Raw genomic sequence first — 19,460 nt, forward strand, 5'->3', positions numbered from 1 at the left:
ACTTGCAGAAGAGAAATTATGAATAAACCTCTGAATGAAACACATTTCAATTTTTGCATGAGAGTGTGGCATTAGTTGATTGTATATCATGTTTACGTTCCAGGCTACAAACGTTAGTCACTGTAGCGACCATCTACATGTACGAAAACATAGAACCGAAGTAGCGATTGCTTCACTCTGCCCGAAACAACGGTGGATTATCGAGCTATCAGCAGTCGTGACAAAGACTGCTTGATGATCGCACAGAGCGTCCAGAATTCTCAGCTATGGCAACAGTTAATTCTTCAACAACTTGTGGTGCAATTTGTCGTCGGACTTTCCCTGGAGCAATTCCCAAATCGCCAGTTAATCCAAACTGCCGTGTCATGTTCTACAATTCCGGTGAGGAAAGAGGAACACTCAGTATTCCCCTAACGCATCCATTATCGCAAAGAGCAGCAGAATTATTGCTGTTGTTTTGCCAAAACAGCTTGACGAGTAAAGCAATGCTCACGTTGCCAAGACTCATGGAGATTGTCACAACTGTAATCGACAGTGTTTCTTACAACCGGCCCCTAACAGTAAGTCATGATATCAACACTGCTTACGACGTAAATCCTGCCGCGCAAGGTCTGAATATCATTCCTATGAAGTTGGGTTCCCATGCGGTTAATACACTCCTGGAAATGGAAAAAAGAACACATTGACACCAGTGTGTCAGACCCACCATACTTGCTCCGGACACTGCGAGAGGGCTGTACAAGCAATGATCACACGCATGGCACAGCGGACACACCAGGAACCGCGGTGTTGGCCGTCGAATGGCGCTAGCTGCGCAGCATTTGTGCGCCGCCGCCGTCAGTGTCAGCCAGTTTGCCGTGGCATACGGAGCTCCATCGCAGTCTTTAACACTGGTAGCATGCCGCGACAGCGTGGACGTGAACCGTATGTGCAGTTGACGGACTTTGAGCGAGGGCGTATAGTGGGCATGCGGGAGGCCGGGTGGACGTACCGCCGAATTGCTCAACACGTGGGGCGTGAGGTCTCCACAGTACATCGATGTTGTCGCCAGTGGTCGGCGGAAGGTGCACGTGCCCGTCGACCTGGGACCGGACCGCAGCGACGCACGGATGCACGCCAAGACCGTAGGATCCTACGCAGTGCCGTAGGGGACCGCACCGCCACTTCCCAGCAAATTAGGGACACTGTTGCTCCTGGGGTATCGGCGAGGACCATTCGCAACCGTCTCCATGAAGCTGGGCTACGGTCAGTGGTGTCGCGACAGGCGTGAATGGAGGGACGAATGGAGACGTGTCGTCTTCAGCGATGAGAGTCGCTTCTGCCTTGGTGCCAATGATGGTCGTATGCGTGTTTGGCGCCGTGCAGGTGAGCGCCACAATCAGGACTGCATACGACCGAGGCACACAGGACCAACACCCGGCATCATGGTGTGGGGAGCGATCTCCTACACTGGCCGTACACCACTGGTGATCGTCGAGGGGACACTGAATAGTGCACGGTACATCCAAACCGTCATCGAACCCATCGTTCTACCATTCCTAGACCGGCAAGGGAACTTGCTGTTCCAACAGGACAATGCACGTCCGCATGTATCCCGTGCCACCCAACGTGCTCTAGAAGGTGTAAGTCAACTACCCTGGCCAGCAAGATCTCCGGATGTGTCCCCCATTGAGCATGTTTGGGACTGGATGAAGCGTCGTCTCACGCGGTCTGCACGTCCAGCACGAACGCTGGTCCAACTGAGGCGCCAGGTGGAAATGGCATGGCAAGCCGTTCCACAGGACTACATCCAGCATCTCTACGATCGTCTCCATGGGAGAATAGCAGCCTGCATTGCTGCGAAAGGTGGATATACACTGTACTAGTGCCGACATTGTGCATGCTCTGTTGCCTGTGTCTATGTGCCTGTGGTTCTGTCAGTGTGATCATGTGATTTATCTGACCCCAGGAATGTGTCAATAAAGTTTCCCCTTCCTGGGACAATGAATTCACGGTGTTCTTATTTCAATTTCCAGGAGTGTAGTTTTCAGTCTACGTTGACTCAAATAGCGAAAGTTTAAGTAAATCCACCCTCGTATTTTAAACACGAGGGTCAGTCGAATAGTAATTCCTCCTGTTCTACCTTTTCTATTATTACTATTCGTCAAGAACTGGAAATTCCGCTAAGTGGGTTGAAAATCACAAGAATTACGTCTAATTTATTACTTTTCAGAATAATCTAGGTCCACTTCCTCAGTTTTGGTCCACCTCTTAAGAAGGACATATATTCCAGTGTGGTAAAACGTACTCTGCTGTTGCCGGTGCCATTGACGTACTGACCACGGTCTCCTCATCTTCAAAATGAATACGACGATGAGTTATTTCTAGCGGCATGAGCACATTGAAGTCTCATAACTCGACATCAGGGCTGTGTGTGTTATGGGACAAGACTTCCCATCCAATTTTCACAATCTCTTTAGTGGTGTGACGACAGGTGTATGCTTTCCAATTGTCATGCAAACAAAGAACATCCATCACAGCTGTTGTTGGGTGAACTCGCTTAAGATATGCTTTAAGCTGTTAGAGGGTTCTGACGTATTGGACAGAATTTATTGTGGATCCTCCAGAAAATCAGACATAATCACACCCTCTGCATCAGTTGCTTGCCACTGCAGGTTTGGTCAGCCAATGGTGTTCTCCATTCAGCTACGTTACAGTGATCTAACAGTGCTGATGTCCACTGTTAAATTACCGTACGAATTTTCCAGTTTTTCATGAATGCAAAACGGCGTCCCACCTTCCAAAGACTCTGTCATGGAATGCTGTCTATTATCAACATAGATAACGGCCATTGTGCAAGTGACGGCAGTACTACCATCTGTTGACACATAAACTTACTACTGCAGTGGACGAAATAGCCCCAAATTCAAATATTACTCTTAAAAAAGATTAAGGAGAGAAAGTAGGGGGCAATAGTTTTTGACTAGCCCTTGTAAAGTTTCAGACTGCGAAAAAAGAAATAATTCCATCAAATTATAGGTATGCGAAAATGAGCTGCTGTTGTTATCAGCTGCACGTACTCACTACTGAGTATAAAAGTGAATAGAGTAATGAATCTGTGTGGCTTCCAGTTGCGCCATTTTGCAAAGTGCTGACGCATTTGTAGCAAACACAGCAGTAAGGAGCGACATTACACTCCTTGTAACAGCGCCTGGGCATTGCCTGTTAACGTCAGTGGTGCTAGCGGGGCTCGGCCAACCACCTCTGGATGAAGCAGGCAGCGGCGCAACGCTGATGACTCTGCGCGTTTGTTTTACATTAGGAGTGGCCGGGCTCCGCGTGTGCTGCGGGCAGACCGCCAGTTTGCACGGTGGGTAAGCGCCTTGTAACGCTGCTCCCCGCAACACTCACACAGGCGCACGCTGTTGCTCTCCTCTAATATCTTGAGCTGGAGATTCTTGTAATCATACTACCCATGGAGATAAATAGTTGAGGCGAATTAGAAAAATTGGTGGAAAAAGTTATAAAGTTTTGAAACTTTGGGAAAACACTCTTAGGGGATGAAGAAGTGAAAAACAGAAAAGATCCCTCCCCCACTGGGGGAGCTTCGCATCCTGCACCACTTAATATACTTTATTTTCCTTTTTCCAAACTGTAGCAAACAAAGGTTCATTTAACGAAGTTATCTATAGGGCAGAAAATCTTTCATGTGAAATTCTACTTCGAGAAGGTCAAATACGTGTTTAGGCAAGGTAATTAGTTTAGGAGTGATAGAATTTGTAGGTAAAAAATATGAAATTTATTTTAAAACAACGTTTTATTTATAAGGAACAGTTTTGCATTATAGTCTTTTACTTTAGATTTATGCTACTGAAATTATTCCATTTAAAATAATTTTTTTTTGAATTAAGAATTACTGTAAAACTAATCAACAATTTTTCTTATTGTAATATATTTACAATCATATTTACTGAATGTAGACAATGAAAATACTACAATACCTATGAAACAAATAAATTGTGAATATATTTTTTCACTAAACCATCATACAAATCTTATGTCAAATCACTGCGAGGCATATTAGTGCAGCTTTGTCCATGACAGTTTTTGCACATTGTTGTGTAGTGTAGGTCAGTCTTCACACATCCGCACTTTCTTAAGCAGTCATGAGTGTAGCCGCATGAAATCAGTAGCAGTATGCTCTGGGTGCAGGTGGTCGTTTCATGTGAATCGGGGAGATGGATGAGTCTGATTCCCTCCAGCCCCAGTTTCAGGGATCCAAGTTGTTCCCCAGCCATAGCTGGACTTGTAGGTAAGGCGTCCTGCATCAGTTGTGGGTGGCAAAAGGGAAAGTATGACAACATTGTTTCCCTGACCGACAAGTACATCAAAACAGGAAGAGGAAGCCGAATTGTTGAATATCTATTTAATATTATGAAGTTGGAATACCGGTTGAGTACTTAGACAGCTTGCAGCTTTCCTTTCCCAAACTAGTCTTTAGTGCTGTCGTAACCACTTACTGCATGAAGAAACGGTATTGAATTATTGCATTCATGAACGAGTGAGGAGTTACGTATATCTTTAGAACTGTAAAACCTTGTTCTCATGCTACTTTTACCCTCCTTTATCAGGATTTAATCTGTGTCGTCTGGATCAAGAGCGATAAGCAGCACAAGAAGATCTACGTTTTGATCCCCTACAATCTCTTGCTCGTAAAATTTTGAGCATTTATTGCTTTTGCAGCAATTTCAGCATCTGCATCGTCATCCGCAATCCTAATTTCAATATCAAAACTGTCTTATTTTAGGCACAAATTGTGTAATAAACATTTCCTTATTGCCGAGGTTACTAAGAAAGGCAGACTATGACTCAACGCATAACGTCCCGTCACTAAAGAAAATTTCTCGTCAGGTCCGCTTCATCGTTCGCCTTTGCGTTCAATAGTTTTTATGGTCAGAGAGCTTCCTGAATATCCGTCAAATACAACAGCAATATTTTAATATAGGTTATAAATGTTTTATAAATGTCACCAAAAGTTCCATTTCCGGGCAACACAACGTTTCGTTTAAGAAATCCTCTATCTAGAACAAAGAACTTCGATTGACTATTATCAATATTCCTTTCAGGTACTTGATTGAAAAGACTGAATAGTGATGAGTTTCTTGTTTTCCTCATCAATCCACTGCTGTCAAACCGAGACATTGGTACTCTCGATAATGCGTACGTAAAGCAATCCTTTCAATCATCAGGAGAACGAAACGTGCACAGTACTCTTTGAAATAACTGAGGTGTATCTACTTCAGTAAAGTTATTTTTTTCAAGCCTAACAGTTGACATGCACATTGTCTTATCCATGCTGGATCACTTAAGCGTCAGAGAACCAAATTTTGACGAGATAGTGAGTATCGTTTGAAGAGCTTCTTCACCAACGAACACAGCTTTGTAGCAGTGTACTTCCTGAGAAGCTGCTAATCCGGATCCTAATGAATACTATTGCTCCTTATAAGCAAACGGAGTGTGTTGTTGCAACCGTAGCTGAAATCTTCTGCGAATTTTCTCCTCAGTTTCTATCCTCCCACTCCTCAGTTTAACACGTTGATCACTCGACCCCGCATGTAAATTGCAGAACTGTTCCACAGTTTCACATATGTAATGGGCTGTTGGTATACCGCAAATCCATCGGTTCAATACACAACTGGTGAAAGCTCCTCTGTGGGAAACACCTCAAACACTCTTCAGGTTCTCCATAATCGTTTGTTCCATTAACATGTCAGTCCATACTCCAAACCAATATTTATCAGTGCGTCGAACCGTGAAGAAGCTGTCCTTCGTGAAATTATCGAGCTCCGCGGGTTTCAAGATTTCTTTCAGTTTTTCCATGCCCTGGATCTACAAATTACACGCCTTAGCACAAGGAAACTGTCAGCTTACATGGAATATTGAGACCATAGCTGTCACACGTTGTGTATTCCCCATACGCTCTGCGTGGATAAAATGCAATGTCAAGATGACAAACTGAATAAACTGTATCTGTAACTGGGAAGTTTTCCCTCTTTCCGTAATATCATCCACTGTGTTCACAAATTTATTTTTATGCTTTTCAATCGCTAGATTTTTTCCAAATTGCCGAAAGATGCACCACTTCCACTCATATCAGAAATACAGTCTTTAACATGTTTCTTCTCTTTCTCCATGACTGTCATTTCCTCCAGTATTATGACGGAAAGAGCGCACGACTGACGTGTAAGCCTGAATTGCCCTCGTGTATGCACGACCAGAAAGTATATGGGGAACAGAAACAGCAGCCTAAACAGTCTCCAAAAGTTGAAAGAGTCCACTGTATCTCATCAAGATTCTTATTGCTACTAGAAAAAGACATTATCAAATGAAAGCTTCCTAACTGAGTAACTACATTAGTGAATAGGTCATTCCCTCAATTAGCCTCCACTGCAGCTGTATCTTTAGCTTTCATGTAGAGTGTTTGACCAAACGTAACGATACATGTTTGCTGTGTGGTCATCTTATTATCCGTAATGGCATAAGTTGAAGCAGTTAAAATAGTGCTGTAATCTGTGGGTGAGTTGTTGATTAATGAATGCGTATCAGGTTCTCGAGTTGTGATTTTCTCCATAAAACCTTGCCAAGCAGGAATAGAAAGCCGTACAGACTATCCCGTCATCCAAGTGAAATAGTGGTTGGTAGGCTCTGTTGCTTTAGTGAATTATTGATCTGAGTAGAAATTTTGCAGAACAATTTCTTCAGTTCCAACTCTATTCTGCCTTCAGAATTTTAGCAAACAATTTTTTTTCTTTTTTTTTTGTACTTGCTGTTTCAGTAGAGCTCGGCATGATAGAGAGTTTCGTTACTTTCTGTTGTTCCATCGCTCTTCCTGGAGTCACACACTTGATTCCAACCATAGCATGGAATGTACTTTTTTCCATTATTGTTGCAATATTGAAGTCAGCATTATCGAAAACGTACTGTGAGAACGAATCGTTTGAAATATTTGGTTTCCAGAACTGAACGGCAGAAGCCTCAAATAAAGCCACAGTGCTATATCAAGAGCAGAAACACATATTCGAGACAATTTCCACAAGGTTTTTTGATCCCACTTTACAAAACAAGTACACCGCAAGAACAAGTTGCAGTGGGGAGATAAATCAACGAGCACTGGTAGCTGACACAATAGCATGGGATATTGCTGTACACTCGTTTTTTAAGAGGACTGTTCACAACCTTCCTTTTTTAACAAAACCACACCCGTCAAATATTTGTGAAAATTGTTAGGAACCATAACTTTAGAATTCTCTATCAAGTCATTGACATCTAGATGATCGGCAATACTGTAAGGTGTCATTCTTATATCTTCATGAGTAATAGGTGCTGCTGATTCTGCTATTCCATTTCTCCCATCATTTTTATTAACAGCTCTTTCATTGTACGATTGATTCAAAAGTTTGTGGCCCTGCCACGAAAACATACAATCTGGGGGACTTTTTTGGCATTGTGGTTCAAACAAGACTCCATCACCGAAGTTTTGAGTCAGTTTATTTTTCTGATTTTTTTATGGTCATTGTTTCTCTTTCTGGGAAACATTCATTATGCAATAAATCGAGCAGTGGGAATTGACATTCCTCTAAACTATCTATAAATTTACATAATTCTTGAAAAGCGGCATCAAAGTTGATATCTTGAGAGTTGTTTCTTTTTACAACAGAGCGGGGTTTCGACACTAATTTAGCATTACAATCATTATGATTACGGGCTTCTGCAGCTTCTAAACACAAAACACTGATGATGGGTTCAGCAACCTTTCTACCGAAATCATCATTGCGTTTCTCTGCTTTCTCAAGCAGCGTATGTTTCACAGTTAAAGAGCGAACTTCAAACACTCCACTTGTTAGTGGAGTGTGTTTTTTTGTTTTCTTTGTTTGTTTGTTTTTTTCCTCCTCTATGTCACACTTTCAGCACATATGACAGTCTTTTCTGAAACATAATGTATAAGAGGAAGAGGATCTCAAACTTTTGTCATCTGTTTGTGCAACATTCTGATTAATTACACTCTTGGAAATTGAAATAAGAACACCGTGAATTCATTGTCCCAGGAAGGGGAAACTTTATTGACACATTCCTGGGGTCAGATACATCACATGATCACAATGACAGAACCACAGGCACATAGACACAGGAAACAGAGCATGCACAATGTCGGCACTAGTACAGTGTATATCCACCTTTCGCAGCAATGCAGGCTGCTATTCTCCCATGGAGACGATCGTAGAGATGCTGGATGTAGTCCTGTGGAACGGCTTGCCATGCCATTTCCACCTGGCGCCTCAGTTGGACCAGCGTTCGTGCTGGACGTGCAGACCGCGTGAGACGACGCTTCATCCAGTCCCAAACATGCTCAATGGGGGACAGATCCGGAGATATTGCTGGCCAGGGTAGTTGACTTACACCTTCTAGAGCACGTTGGGTGGCACGGGATACATGCGGACGCGCATTGTCCTGTTGGAACAGCAAGTTCCCTTGCCGGTCTAGGAATGGTAGAACGATGGGTTCGATGACGGTTTGGATGTACCGTGCACTATTCAGTGTCCCCTCGACGATCACCAGTGGTGTACGGCCAGTGTAGGAGATCGCTCCCCACACCATAATGCCGGGTGTTGGCCCTGTGTGCCTCGGTCGTATGCAGTCCTGATTGTGGCGCTCACCTGCACGGCGCCAAACACGCATACGACCATCATTGGCACCAAGGCAGAAGCGACTCTCATCGCTGAAGACGACACGTCTCCATTCGTCCCTCCATTCACGCCTGTCGCGACACCACTGGAGGCGGGCTGCACGATGTTGGGGCGTGAGCGGAAGACGGCCTAACGGTGTGCGGGACCGTAGCCCAGCTTCATGGAGACGGTTGCGAATGGTCCTCGCCGATACCCCAGGAGCAACAGTGTCCCTAATTTGCTGGGAAGTGGCGGTGCGGTCCCCTACGGCACTGCGCCTACTGTCTTGGCGTGCATCCGTGCGTCGCTGCGGTCCGGTCCCAGGTCGACGGGCACGTGCACCTTCCGCCGACCACTGGCGACAACATCGATGTACTGTGGAGACCTCACGCCCCACGTGTTGAGCAATTCGGCGGTACGTCCACCCGGCCTCCCGCATGCCCACTATACGCCCTCGCTCAAAGTCCGTCAACTGCACATACGGTTCACGTCCACGCTGTCGCGGCATGCTACCAGTGTTAAAGACTGCGATGGAGCTCCGTATGCCATGGCAAACTGGCTGACACTGACGGCGGCGGTGCACAAATGCTGCGCAGCTAGCGCCATTCGACAGCCAACACCGCGGTTGCTGGTGTGTTCGCTGTGCCGTGCGTGTGATCATTGCTTGTACAGCCCTCTCGCAGTGTCCGGAGCACACCGGTGTCAATGTGTTCTTTTTTCCATTTCCAGGAGTGTAGTTGCCTTATAGTACGTTCGTTGATATATTCACGTCGACATACCTGATGCATTCCAGCGTTCTGTAGAAGATTATGAGGCCCATCCTTCCGTTCCTTGCTGACGAGTATTAGAGTTTCCAAGCCCTTCATCACTATTGATGTCTCTCCATCCGAAACAGATTTACCACAATAAAACAGAGAGTAGGGTCCAGCATTACTGTTTTCTCAGTCCAGACAAAAGAAATGAGACTAAGTTGAAGCACTTCTTAATACCACAAACTGATGAATACTGCCACAGAAACAGAACTCTCTGGCACTACTCTGACAGTTCACAATACTAACTCAACTGAACAGGACTCTGGGTAGGAATAAACGGCAGCTACAATAGTGGTAGAGGAGCGCTTAGTAAATATGAAGGGGAAGTTCACGTTTTCATTGTTGGCATATACTCTTGATTTCAACAAGTATAATATATAGGCTATGAAATATTTCCGTACAAAGAATTATGCCTTTAATTTAAATACTTTACTAAGCAACAAAAACTGCAAACTATTACCGTAACAGGACTCTATTCCAATTCTTACACCTCAAATAGCATTTGCATACATGAAGAGATGCACAAGATCTTTCTCGTGTACAATTTATGAGAATTATATTTACTAATAAGAACTTTTTGAAAAATGTGCCTTTTTGCGTATAGATAAAAAATATGATAAAATTGACTTTTGGAGCCCGCATCTCGTGGTCGTGCGGTAGCGTTCTCGCTTCCCACGCCCGGGTTCCCGGGTTCGATTCCCGGCGGGGTCAGGGATTTTCTCCGCCTCGTGATGGCTGGGTGTTGTGTGCCGTCCTTAGGTTAGTTAGGTTTAAGTAGTTCTAAGTTCTAGGGGACTGATGACCACAGCAGTTGAGTCCCATAGTGCTCAGAGCCATTTTTTTTTACTTTTGGAGGGGAGAAGAGGGGTAAGCGCTCCCTCTTCCTGTTTTCTGTTTCTTATTACTTCACCCCATATTAGTATTTTCCCAAGGTTTCAAAAATTATTTTCCCTCATTTGCCGATTTTCTTACTAATTAGCCTGGGGTAAAAGTAATTTATGAATTTTTACTGGCGGTACTACACTCAAAACTACATGTATTCCGAAAGGTAATTACCTCGACAGCCTTCTAGTATTTCAGGATATTCCTTCTTGGATGGGGCCATCAGTCTTCGGACTTGTTTCCTCTGACTCGATACGATTATTTATTTATTGCTTATTCAGCCTGACGAGACTTACATCTGACCAAGAGCAACACGTACAAGTGATATTAGTAAACTAACTAACAATAACAATAATAACAATAGTGATAATAATGACAATAACCATGAAGATAATAATAATAACAGTAATAATAATTCTAATAACAATAATAATAATTCTAATGATAATTGTAATAATAGATACCAATAAAAATACTAATAATATTAGTAAAGGCATTTGGAAAGGAACAGATTAGCTTAGCATATTTGAAGCCATGTTTTGCATTATCAGTCTAAATAACAGTCCATAATCATCACTAAGTTCTTTGCAGAATAGGAATCGGTACGGACGTTACATAGGTATTTCAAGCAGAATGCTAGGTGCTGGCTCTGTGACGTGTAGATGGAACATGCTTTATTGCATAGCCAAGAGTATTGTTTATCTGCCGATTTCGATGCAATAATAGACCATGTTCATGTCACAAAACCAACACCCAGTATTACGCTGCTATGTAACTTCCTGTACGCCATCTAAAGATGGGTCCGCAGGGATTCGTAAACCCGTACATGGAATGAATAAACAGGTGTCTCAAGAAAGTAAGTAGTTGCATGTTTCTGTATTCACAAAACGTACTTTGCGTTCTGGGCAACATGTATCGTGGGCCCCCGAAGGGGCTAGGATCTTCCACTCCAGCCGAGGGACAAGGATATCACTTCGGCCATATGTTTATTTCTTTTCGTTTCGGATGTGCCTGGGAACTATTTCCACAGATCGCACATGAGTCCTTCCTTAAGGACGATGTTTTTTATCCATCGTTCCTTTAAAAAATGGTTCAAATGGCTCTGAGCACTATGGGACTCAACTGCTGAGGTCATTAGTCCCCTAGAACTTAGAACTAGTTAAACCTAACTAACCTAAGGACATCACAAACATCCATGCCCGAGGCAGGATTCGAACCTGCGACCGTAGCGGTCTTGCGGTTCCAGACTGCAGCGCCTTTAACCGCACGGCCACTTCGGCCGGCCTTTAAAAGAAAGGATATTTTTTGTTCCCTGTGAAAAAATAAAAAGTAAATGAAAGGTTGCTAACGCAATGGCGCTCGACCCGGGCATACACTGGTTCGAATACTGCTGGTGGATGAAGATTGCGCTCCCAGTATTTGGCCGGCAAGGGAAGAAGAGGTGCTGGCATAATGGTCTCGATCACCAATCGCAGCGCCAACCGCCAGCCGCTGTGTACGATCGGTTCTAGGCGCTTCAGTCCGGAACCATGCGGCTGATGTGGTCGTAGGTTCGAATCCTGCTTCGGGCATGGATGTCTGTGATGTTCTTAGGTTAGTTACGTATATGTTGTTCTAAGTCTAGCGGACTGATGACCACAGATGTTGTCCCATAGTGCTTAGAGCCATTTGGACCATTTTTGAAATAGTGCCAACCTGCTGGATTAAGTTCCAAAGCTCTTTTCGGTGTCACGTGAAGGGAGGGAATATGACACTGTTGAAGGTGGCCTGTCCGTCAAATGGAAAAGATTATACTTCTGGCCTGCTAGGTGCTATTAGTGAGGAGTAGGTTATTGACGACACCTTGACATTCTTGACAACTTGTTACAGGACGGAGAAAGGCTAGTAGGATCTTTCCCCGGATGGCGATGCAGGGTTCCTTCAAGTGCCCCCCAACATTCATACCCTGAGTATGGGACTCACACGTTGACTAGGTTCTGTTGTATGTCGCACTGCATGTGGAAGTGACACAGATTGACGACACTATATTAAAACTTAGTCGCCTGATCTCTATAAATAACGGCTGGAGCATTCCACCAGTCGTTCATCTCATTACCGAAAGAAATCCACTTCGACATCCAGGCAGAAAGAGAAGTTCTTTCACGCTCTTGAAAACATGGATGGATGTCGCGCGATACAAGATCTGCACTTCCCAATCAGCGTCATACTCGTCTGTGACCCCAGATGAATTTGTCGCCACCATTTCACTACAGCTCGACGCTACTCTGTGTTTGGTGCACATAAGAGCAAGATTTCACCATGCATCTGCGTGAAATTTACATGTCCTCAGCAATCGTACTGCCTCACGCATTTCAGCTTTGGGGTAGGTTTCCAGTTACCGTGCCATTTCAGACACACTCTGTGACTCACCTGTTACCGCCGCAGGACTCTGTCTTAAGGAAACCAGGAATATGTACTTTCTTACATTAATGCGCCATTCTTGTTGCACTGTGGTCTTACAAGGGGACGCCACGACGTTGGGATCACGGATTTACTTCAGACCTTGTGCACCTACAGCAGGCCATTAAAACAAAATACTGTGCAAGTTGTCAGGTGCACTACTCCGGCAGTTTCGAGAAAAGCGCTAGAGAATGTTTACGTGTCTATTACCTAACTGATGTATGAGTACGAGGGAACTGGCTGTTTGAAGTTATTGTGACCACGTGGATACAGTTCGCGTTTTGCAAGAGGGTCATTGGAGAGAAGATGGCTTGAATCTTGCTGATACTTATTTTTTAATGTATATTTTTTCATCACTGGTCACCATTATTTAAATCATACAGGATGGTCCATTGATCGTGACTGGGCCAAATATCTCCCGAAATAAGCGCCCAACGAAAAAACTACAAAGAACGAAACTTGTATAGCTTGAAGGGGGAAACCAGATGGCGCTATGGTTTGCCCTCTAGATGGCGCTGACATAGGTCAAACGGATCTCAACTGCGTTTTCTTAAAATAGGAACCACTATTTTTAAATATATATTCGTGTAGTATGTAAAGAAAAATGAATGTTTTAGTTGGACCACATTTTTCGCATTGTGATAGATGGCGCTGTAATAGTCACAAACATATGGCTCACAATTTTAGACGAACAGTTGGTAAGAGGTAGGTTTTTAAATTAGAATACAGAACGTAGGTACATTTGAACATTTTATTTCGGTTGTTCCAATGTGATACATGTACCTTTGTCAACTTATTTCTGAGAACGCATGCTGTTACAATGTGAATACCACATTAATGCAATAAATGCTCAAAACGATGTCCGTCAACCTCAATGCATTTGGCAATACGTGTAACTACATTCCTCTTAACAGCGAGTAGTTCGCCTTCCGTAATGTTTGCACATGCATTGACAATGCGCTGACGCATGTTGTCAGGCGTTGTCGGTGGATCACGACAGCAAATATTCTTCAACTTACACCACAGAAAGAAATCAGGGGACGTCATATACGGTGAACGTGCGGGCCATGGTAAGGTGCTTCGACGACCAGTCCACCTGTCATGAACTATGCTATTCAATACCGCTTCAACCGCACGCGAGCTATGTGCCGGACATCCATCATGTTGGAAGTACATCGCCATTCTGTCATGCAGTGAAGCATCTTGTACTAACATCGGTAGAACATTACGTAGGAAATCAGAATTCATTGCAGCATTTACATTGCCATCGATAAAATGGGGTGCAATTATCCTTCCTCCCATAACGCCGCACCATACATTAGCCCGCCAAGGTCGCTGATGATCACACTTGTCGCAGCCATCGTGGATTTTCCGTTCTCCATTAGTGCATATTATGACAGTTTACGTTACCGCTGTTGGTGAATAACGCTTCGTCACTAAATAGAACGCCGTGCAAAAAATATGTCATCGTCCCGTATTTTCTCTTGTGCCCAGTGGCAGAACTGTACACGACGTTAAAAGTCGTCGCCATGCAGTTCCTGGTGCATAGAAATATGGTACGGGTGCAATCGATGTTGATGTAGCATTCTCAACACTGACATTTTTGAGATTCCCGATTGTCGCGCAATTTGTGCGGATTAGCCGCGACAGCAGCTAAAACACCTACTTGGGCATCATCATTTGTTGCAGGTCGTGGTTGACGTTTCACATGTGGCTGAACACTTCCTGTTTCCTTAAATAACGTTACTATCCGGCGAACGATCCGGACACTTCAATGATGTCGTCCAGGATACCGAGCAGCACACATAGCACACGCCCGTTGGGCATTTTGATCACAATAGCCATACATCAACACGATATCGACCTTTTCCGCAATTGGTCAATGGTCCATTTTAAGAAAGTTAATGTATCACGAAGTAAATACCATCTGCACTAGTGGAATGTTACTGGATACCACGTATTTATACGTTTTTGACTATTACAGCGCCATCCATCACAAAGCTAAAAAAGTGGTCATATTTCGTTACGTAGTACAAGAATATGTAATAAAAATGGGGATTCCTATTTTTAAAAGAAACTCAGCTGATACGTTTGACCTATGGCAGCGCCATCTCGCGGGCCAACGATAGCGCCATCTGGTTTCCATCTTCAAGCTAGACGAGTTTCGTTCTTTGCAGACTTTTTGTTTGGTGCTTATTTCGTGAGACACTTGGCCCGGCCACTATCAATGGACAATCCTGTATATTTTTGAGGCAATATAACGGAAAAATCCTTCGCGCATTTTCATGAAGTTACAGTGATTTCCGTACGGTATTTGACTATTTACTACTCGTAATTTAAATTTCCGAGGGAGAGGGATAGGTTGGGGAATCCCAAGTCGAACCTCGGTAAATACTGATGCGAGTGACGTTATTTAGTAATACGGTAAGTCACAACTGCCAGACCACTAGAGTAATCTACAACTACTCGTCGGATGTGCTCTCGACATCACGACGGTATTTGTCGTACAGGCATGGAAAATAGATTGAATCGCTATCTACTAAACCGAATGAAAGCAGTTGTCACAAATATACAGGGAATGTTCAGAGTTTCTAAGGGAAAACACACCTCGCTTATATCTTGAAAAATTTCTTTTTTTGCTGATCGTATAGATTCATAATTAATGTTGAACAGGAGTCGTGCCATAGCCGCATACACTTTCGTCTTACGAAATCTTTTCTTTATTGCATTTAGTCGTAGCGGACGTGACATGACACTAGTTGAATTTCATCGTTGATCCCTTCACTCAGTTTTAATATTATAATATAGGGAGCAGGCAGCTCGCTGATCGACCACGCTAAGGTACCGGGCAGACTACAAAGCTTGGGCGCTAGCTACTTGACCATCATGAACTCCAACGTCCGGCATTGCCACACACATACATAAGGCACATAACAGATGCGTAAAACATGTCTTGCAATATTTCAGGAATTGTCAGTCTAGTGCACCTTACTACTTGTACATACGTTATTTTAATGGCCTACTAAAAGCGTACAAAGTTTGAAGTAAGTCTGGGACACGACTATGAACCATGATTTATTTGTAGAGAATATTCTTAAGAATTTGTTTTATTTCCAAGGGATTCATCAAGAACACCAACATATTTAATCACACTAAGTAAGTATGCAAGTAGTTGCAAGGGAGTAACTCATGAAATCATAACCAAATTCCTTTTAACAAATGGGAATTTTATTCACTATAATAAAGCCTAAAAGCATTTTTTAAAAGAAACAGATTTAAATTATAATCATAAAGCACCCTCCAAATATCAAAGTTACAATTTACTCAGAGGCAGAAAGAAACAAGTTTTGACTGTATGAGCTTTCGGGGAGAGAACCTTCCCGCTCCTTTCCACACGGCCGTAGTTACGACCGCTCACAACAGACTCTGAAAAACTACACTGGTGCAAATCTGCAACACACCAGATAACTTTAAACTAAGAGTTTTAATAATTTACACAAGCACACAAACTATGCACCCGCTGTAGGAGGGATGGAAATGGTACAAAACACTAACAATTAAAATATTAACCTTGCCACTGAAGGTGCAATTTGATTTTAACTTCTAAGAAAAGTCTTACGGTGAAAGGGTGGCAACTTCATATACTAAAATGATCATTTATATAAAAGCCCATGAAATGCAATCTTATACAAAATTCTACAAGGTTGGCCAAACAATAGTTAAGATGCTCTACAGTACACAGACACCGCCTCTCAAGATCATAGGCAATAATATAAAAGTTTCCAAAGATCAAAACATATTTCTGGTATTAGGCCGTCACACTCCTAGCAATAACTTCGTTAACACACCAAATCCGACAAACGTGGCAGAGGCAGCTAGTAACGTACGGTAGATTGATAGGGAGATTACAGAACAACCCGAACAGCAGGTTGCTCTAACCCTCCCCTACTCCACAATGGAAGAACGGACCACCCAATTTATAAACAACCACCTTCCCGTGGGTGGGCAAACGGAGAGGAATGGTGAGACGACCCCAATGCAAAACGGCTGGTGACCTCACCGGCCGCCGTGTCATCCTCAACCTTAAGGCGTCACCGGATGCTGGTACGGAGGGACGTGAGATGTGCACACCGCTCTCCAGATATTGCGTTTTATAAGCAATAAAAATTATTTGATCGTGTGATGTCTGCGCTTTTATGTAACCAAAGGATGTACTTCTGTTGCAAGTTCAGTTTACATGTACAAACATAAAAAATGTGCATGATTATTGTTATTTTGAACTCAAAAGAACATTCTTCATCATGATGAAAAGTAAGAGTTTCCTACTATTACTGATAAATGGGGAAGTTGTTTATGAATAACATAAACATATTTTATATAAGCTCGACAGAGTATTGAAGCGGGGCTGTTATGTTTTTGCATTGCAGTTTCTTTTATTTTACCTTGCAATTGAGCAAATTTCGCTTTCTGGCACTATATGATAAATCTGTATTGTTTTCTTTCTTTTTATTACAACTGTATTCCGTTCCACGTTACGAATCAACATTTTTTTAGTAAAATCTGAATTAAACATTGACAAGTCCAATTTTGCTATAAATACTGCATGTTTACAAGTAACAGACGGAAGGATAACTAATCTCAAATGGTTCAAACGGCTCTAAGCGATTGAGACTTAACATGTGAGGTCATCAGTCCCCTAGACTTAAAACTACTTAAACGTAACTATCCGAAGGACATCAGACACATCCATGATCGAGGCAGGATTCGAACCAGCGACCGTAGCAGCAGTGCGGTTCCAGATAATTTATCTCTGTTGATCCAATGTGGATATGGGATAGCGGTAGGTCAAATATTTAGCAATGAAATTGTCAAACACTCGTGAAATTCATATGTTATTTTATTTTTGCTACCTGTTTCGGCAATTCATTATACCATTTTCTGGCACCTCTCAAAACTAATCGATATTGGCATACTGGGGCCATATGTTTCTGGATTTCGTGAATTCTCCGCTGCTTCCTTCGTAGACTTGACTTCAGAGGATGCACTTGAGAATTCACGACATCCAGAAACATATGGCTGCAGGATTCCAATAACGATTAATTTCTGGAGGTGGATATGGTGTCTGAAGATAGCATAATGAATTGCCGAAACAGGTAGCGAAGATAAAATAAAAGAACACCACAATTGAAAGGCTGTTTGGGGATTTTCATTGTTAAAAAAGAGGATAACTACGTAAAACACAAATATTGTGTAGGTTACACGGCACATTATATCCTCTCACTCAGTTTCTAGGCGGTTTGCCGCTTCCGGTTTTTAGGGAAATCTTGTGACACATTTATCGCATATATAAACAAAGGGGTCGTTATCAGGTAAAGCCCGAAAGGTACGCAGCACACCTAACTTTTAGGTAATGTGGGAACAATCTTAACTCACCAAAGCTACTATGAAAACTACCGTAGTTTATAGAATTTCACTCTGCAGCGGAGTGTGCGCTGATATGAAACTTCCTGGCAGATTAAAACTGTGTGCACCGACCGAGACTCGAACTCGGGACCATTGCCTTTCGCGTGCAAGTGCTCTGCCATCTGAGCTACCGAAGCACGACTCACGCCCGGTCCTCACAGCTTTCCTTCTGCCAGTACCTCGTCTCCTACCTTCCAAACTTTACAGAAGCTCTCCTGCGAACCATGCAGAACTAGCACTCCTGAAAGAAAGGATATTGCGGAGACATGGCTTAGCCACAGCCTGGGGGATGTTTCCAAAATGAGATTTTCACTCTGCAGCGGAGTGTGCGCTGATATGAAACTTCCTGGCAGATGAAAACTGTGTGCACCGACCGAGACTCGAACTCGGGACCTTTGCTTTTCGCGGGCAAGTGCTCTACCATCTGAGCTACCGAAGCACGACTCACGCCCGGTCCTCAGAGCTTTCCTTCTGCCAGTACCTCGTCTCCTACCTTCCAAACTTTACAGAAGCTCTCCTGCGAACCATGCAGAACTAGCACTCCTGAAAGAAAGGATATTGCGGAGACATGGCTTAGCCATAGCCTGGGGGATGTTTCCAGAATGAGATTTTCACTCTGCAGCGGAGTGTGCTCTGATATGAAACTTCCTGGCAGATTAAAACTGTGTGCACCGACCGAGACTCGAACTCGGGAACTTTGCCTTTCGCGGGCAAGTGCTCTACCATCTGAGCTACCGAAGCACGACTCACGCCCGTTCCTCACAGCTTTCCTTCTGCCAGTACCTCGTCTCCTACTTTCCAAACTTTAGAGAAGCTCTCCTGCGAACCATGCAGAACTAGCACTCCTGAAAGAAAGGATATTGCTTAGACATGGCTTAGCCATAGCCTGGGGGATGTTTCCAGAATGAGATTTTCACTCTGCAGCGGAGTGTGCACTGATATGAAACTTCCTGGCAGATGAAAACTGTGTGCACCGACCGAGACTCGAACTCGGGACCTTTGCCTTTCGCGGGCAAGTGCTCTACCATCTTTTTTTTTTCTTTTTTTTATTGAAGAAACGGAGAGTATATATATATATATATATATATATATATATATATATATATATATATAAGCAAAAGTTCTTCAAGGTACCAGTTAAACATATACAAATGAGTGTTAG

General features: G+C 43.4%; 1 non-coding gene across 1 annotated transcript; it reads right to left on the reverse strand.

Moving 5' to 3' along the window:
* Nucleotides 1-18,663: 18,663 nt before the first annotated feature.
* Nucleotides 18,664-18,737, reverse strand: Trnar-gcg (transfer RNA arginine (anticodon GCG)). The gene has a single exon. It is a non-coding gene; the product is annotated as a tRNA-Arg (tRNA).
* Between the last annotated feature and the right edge of the window lie 723 nt (nt 18,738-19,460).

This window comes from Schistocerca nitens, chromosome 1 (assembly GCF_023898315.1).
Source record: "Schistocerca nitens isolate TAMUIC-IGC-003100 chromosome 1, iqSchNite1.1, whole genome shotgun sequence".
NCBI classification, from domain to species: domain Eukaryota; kingdom Metazoa; phylum Arthropoda; class Insecta; order Orthoptera; family Acrididae; genus Schistocerca; species Schistocerca nitens.